The sequence below is a fragment of the Rutidosis leptorrhynchoides genome, chromosome 1 (assembly GCF_046630445.1).
Source record: "Rutidosis leptorrhynchoides isolate AG116_Rl617_1_P2 chromosome 1, CSIRO_AGI_Rlap_v1, whole genome shotgun sequence".
NCBI lineage: Eukaryota > Viridiplantae > Streptophyta > Magnoliopsida > Asterales > Asteraceae > Rutidosis > Rutidosis leptorrhynchoides.
The window spans coordinates 207,614,156-207,619,509 of NC_092333.1; the positions used below are offsets into that span (position 1 = coordinate 207,614,156).

The 5,354-nt window shown below is 34.2% G+C and overlaps 1 long non-coding RNA gene across 1 annotated transcript; it reads right to left on the reverse strand.

Moving 5' to 3' along the window:
• Positions 1 to 595: 595 nt before the first annotated feature.
• On the reverse strand, positions 596 to 1,336 carry LOC139886375 (uncharacterized). Its single transcript, XR_011772413.1, has 3 exons — positions 1,242 to 1,336; positions 951 to 993; positions 596 to 648 (listed from the first exon to the last, which is right to left on the reverse strand). It is a non-coding gene; the product is annotated as an uncharacterized lncRNA (long non-coding RNA).
• Between the last annotated feature and the right edge of the window lie 4,018 nt (positions 1,337 to 5,354).

Here is a 5,354-nt window from a genome sequence, read left to right on the forward strand (position 1 = left end):
AATGCTAAAAAAACCAGATGAATGGTGTTAAATTAACCATTCATCTGTTTTTTTTATCATTCATCATAAACAGATGAATGGTTAAATTAACCATTCATCTGCTTTTTTTTTAGCATTGATTAATTATCATTCATCGCCAACAAAAATGAATAATAAATTAACCAGATGAATGGTTAATTTTACCATTCATCATCGATGTTTACCATTCATCGTCGATTTTCGAACGATTTTGTTAAAAAACTTTTTAAAATTTTTTCGTTTTCTTCTATTTGCATATTAAAGGATCGTTTTTTTAAATAAAAAAAAAATTGAAATTTTACTTATTCCGTTTGTACCCCATTTAGTGCTTATCCCTCGATTGGTCCAATATATATATATATATATATATATATATATAATGTATATACAAAAAAACTATAAATTTAAATTACAATAGAGGAAATTCTAAACTAAAAAAATACTAATATAAGGTCGTTATAGCTGGTTTCCTTGAACACTCATCTAACATGTCATCCCTCTTCGTGCCTCTTGTCTCCCTGTGCCAACAACATTTAAATTAGTTAATACAAAATTGGTATGCTAAAATGATGAGTACCTGAGATTGTAACTGTTGTAACTGAGATTATAACTGAAATTGTGATGAGCTACCTGAGACATTACCATTTGCACCATTAAGAACAGATGGTGAAGCTACAAAGTTGCTAGACTTCTTCATAGTAGGCATTAAAACACGTAATCCCCAAATAATGAAACCAAAATACATGCAACAAAGTTAACTCCACACTAAGAGAAACCAATATATAGATATCAGCCTAAAAATATAGCAAACTGAACAAACGTATTCCTAATTAAGAAAAAGATACCAAACACTTTAATTAGAAATTGAAAACACCAACACAAAGCAAACAAAATTAGAAATTGAAAACACCAACACAAAGCAAACAAAATACCTGCGTTCGAGATTGAAATAGAAACTCCGTAATCACCCAAAGACTGAAAAATACGGAAGAAATCACCCATTATCGTAAATATACACCTTCAAGGTATAACTCTAAACTGGTAGAACACCAGAAAACGTATTGCAATTACCACATGTGATCAAAGTAGATAAATACCCCTAAACAGTGGAATTAATGATCTTAGTGGCCATGTAAAACATTTAAGTTGGATGTAGATAACTGCAAAAGTTCCTAGAGGGTCATAATTAATATTGGATCAAGAAGCAAATACTTTTGACTTACGGTGATATCATTTGTCGAAATTCTTCAGTGTCCGAGTTTAAGTAGTAATGGGAAACGAAAGTTGCAGACAACTGAATTCAGGCTGCAGACAACTGTATTTCAGTAATCAGACGACCAAAGTCATGGTGAGAAATAGTATATAAGGATAATAATAATTAGGAATAGGAACTAGTTTTATGACCCGTGAAACCACGGGTTTATTGAAAAGATTTTTTTAAAAAGATACTGCACTATCTAAAGAGTGGTTATAAAAAATAAAACATTGTCACTAAAATTTTATAAGTAATGTCATAACATATACAATCTCTTTTTCATCATAACCTATTGTACATTTCTATAATTTGGTGTAAAATTTTGACTCTTAAACACAAGTAATGTTGACAGCTTCTTAGAAACAAAAGATGTCTTTACTACTCATCTCAAGTAGTCAACAGCTTCTTAGAAAATAAAGGTTCGGTACCGATAGCATAAACAATTCATGAAATAATGTTGACACATTTACCAGCAAACCACACCAAAAAGAATCTTTGTAAAATAAATACCACTTGTAACTGGAACTGCCATATGGTAGAACTCCTTTTTGCATATAGTTGTTCAAGGATTCAATTAATGTGTCTTGGTTAAGCCTGAAACAAAAGAACCATCAACAATAATTGAAGGATCGGAATGAGAACTAATATTATAGAGAGAATGAGTGCACCTTTGGTTTCAAAGATTGGGCCTAAAACCAACTTGAGTGAAATTTGTTATACCAAGTATCAACCGGTAACAGAATACTTGAACTTGATCGAGTAATTGAACAAAAAAATATAAACCCTAAAACCGAATGAAGTAATCAACCCAAGCTATATACTTCTAAGATACGTGTTACAAAAACATAAAATACTAACTTGATTTAATCGGGGTTCAATATTTTCGATCAGACACACATAGAAACCAAAGTCACACAGCGGCGATGGTGCTTCAACATCGATAGAACTGACGATTAGAACTTAACTGCTTCAAAGCTTATCTAATCGGCCGAACCCTAAGTTTTCGCACAAAACTTCAGTCGATTCCCACTGTTGAGTTCTTGCGCCTTTTCTTCAATTGATTACAATCGGCTGAAGAACTTTCCCAACATTTGGTATTTCTATTGCAATCGACGAATCGATCTGGGCCCAAAATAAGGGTTTTTGATTCATTCGGTGTAGACAAAAATAAAAACAACGCAATTCTGTTTGTAACTGAGATATAATTAAAATTAAAAATAAAACTAAAACCGATTATAATTGATATGATCAAAACGGACGGTTTTATTTGTGCGGTGTCGTTAGGTCGCAACACGTCAGAATTAGCTATCACAAGGGAGTAATGGTTTTACCATTTATATTTAGCTGGGGTTTCCTAGCTATAACTCACCTACTTGTGTTCCTTTTAACGAGTAAGTGGTAAATATAATCCAGGTTCGTATTTTTGTATGTTTGCTCAGTAACGAGGGACCAAAGTGCCTATATAGCTAACCCTAGTGACAAGAGGTGATAAATTTAGGTTAACTACGAATATATATTGGCTTTTCTCTTCGAAGTCTCCTTTCATTGGCGGTCTTCTTCGATAATTGGCTAGGATGCTCGCATTTTTTTCTAATGCGGTTTTGTAGAGGGTTTCCTAAAAGGAATGACTTTTTTTGTCGAGATTTATTTCTTTGTTTATGAAGCGGATAGAATAGACAAGCAGAGGTAAATGGATTTGTGGAATAGAAACGAAGATGTGTAGTGGGGGTTGTTTTTGTCTTCACAATTTGCTGAGGTTCTAACTTAGTCATCTGTGACGCCCCGTACGAAACCATCGTGTACGGTTCATCAACAACAGGATCATTAGAAGGTCAAACACTATATGCTGTTTGAAAACCAATTTTGCATTCATAAAAAGATAGCGTTTTACAAAAGATAACGTGCTTCTTATGAATAGAAGCGTTAACATAAGTATGGGACTCAAAGGTCGTTACAAAGCCATTGTTTGAAAAATAACGTAAGTTACGAATGCAAAAGAAAAGTTCAATGATTGAGACATCTCTAAGTAATACAGCGAAAATCTAACACAGCAGGTCCGTAACAGCAAGTCTATAACACCAAGACAGTAAGTCTAATAGCGGAAGCAACAACGTCTAAGCACCTGAAAAATACATGCTTAAAAAGTCAACACGAATGTTGGTGAGCTATAGTTTGTTTGTAATCAGTAATGTAGACCACGAGATTTCAGTGCTTCAACAAGCAGTTTAAATCAGTAATTCGAATTAGTATGATAAAGTATATGCTTATCCGTGAGCACCCGGTAACTAGACTTAACGTATATATATCACCCCTAAAAGTGCACCTGGCGAGTGCGTTTGTCCTCGAAGTATTAAACACCCGTTAAATGCTAGCGCGACTAGCCCGAGTGGGGATGTCAAACCCTATGGATCCATATCTAATATTCGCGTTCACCGGTTCAAAAACCAATGATTAAACGTTACCGTGCTAAGGGGAAAGTTTATGCCGTTATATAACCCACACATATGTAAAGTTTAAGTACTCGTGTCTAGTTTGTAAAACATAAAAAGTGCATGTATTCTCAGTCCCAAAAATAGTATAAGTAAAAAGGGAAGCTATAACTCACAGTGAATAAGTAGTAAAAGTCGATACGGAAAGTATGCAGGTAGTAAGTCGGTCCGAAAGGTCGTCAACCTAAGTCAAAGGTCACTAGGTCAGTATGTTGTCCCCATAAGTTTAAAAGTGAATAAATTAAGTTTAAGTGTCATCATCATCATCATCATTCATCAAAACTAAGGTAAGTTTTACAAGAATAGAGATCGAAACAAAAGGCTGAATTTGGACAGCTGTTATGACCTCTATACAAATCGAAAAGATACGTAGTCAGTGGACCTGGCTCCGTATGTGAGTCCTCTAACCACTTTCAGAACCTAACTCGTCTTCGTTTGACCGTGGCGACGGTTTAAGTGCGAGTAGGTCAGAAATTTCAGCACAACGTTACAAAGTCGTAGTGACTTTCGGAAGGCTATAAATCCTAAATCGTATATCGGATTAAGTCGAGGCCTAAATGAAAAGTCATCTACTCGAAACGAAATATCTGAAAATAAATTTTCCAGAAACCCAGGAGTCGGATCAGACCCCGAAAATCAGCAAACAAGTGCTCCGGTGAGATTCTTGGTGCTTGATGCTCATCACGGTTCTCATCCTTGATGCTTGTAAGCTTCAAGTGTACAACTCTTTGATGTTTTAGCATCACTTTGACCAAGGTTCAACCATCAACACACAACTAAGAGTAAAATCTATCATTCTACAAGTTTTGAACATCAAGATTGCCTCTTTATTGTGTAAATCCAATAAAGCTTCAACCTTTGTCCATTTTACACAAGTTTATGTATCTCCATCATATGTGATGATGAAGACTTGATCTTTATCATCACAACAAACACAAAAAGGTTCCAAGTAAGTGAGATCTACAATAATAACTTAGATCTCAAGTATTAAGAAAACCATAAGCTAGAAAGCTTGGATCTTTACGAGATTAATGAGACCATAAGCTAGAAAGCTAAGATCTTTAACAAAATAATGAAAGTAATGAGACCATAAGCTAAAAAGCTAAGATCTTTAACATAATAATGAAACCCTAAGCTAGAAAGCTTGGATCTTTAGTGTTCTTGAAGATCTTGAAGCATAAAGCTTGGATCTTTAAGATACATGAAGATCATAAACACAAGTTTTGATCTTTATAACAAAACAAAGAAATCACAAGCTAGATCTAACAAGTAAATGAAGATTCAAAGCTAGAAAGCTTGAATCTTTCATATTCTTGAAGGATTCAAACCCAAGTTTGAATCTACAAGATATAACAAGAATCAAAAGCTAAAAGATTTATCCTTTAAATGATGATGATGATGTCAACTTTATGAAGAAGAAAAGAAGAAGAAGAAAATTTAAAACTTACACTTTTTAGAGTGAGAAATACTAGAGAGAGAATTAGAGAGTAAGTGTGTGTAATTTGTAAATGAAATCAAGTGTGAAATGAATGGGATAAGCTTGGTATTTATAGGGAATGAGGGTGCGGGGAGGCCCTTATGGCCGTGGCTTA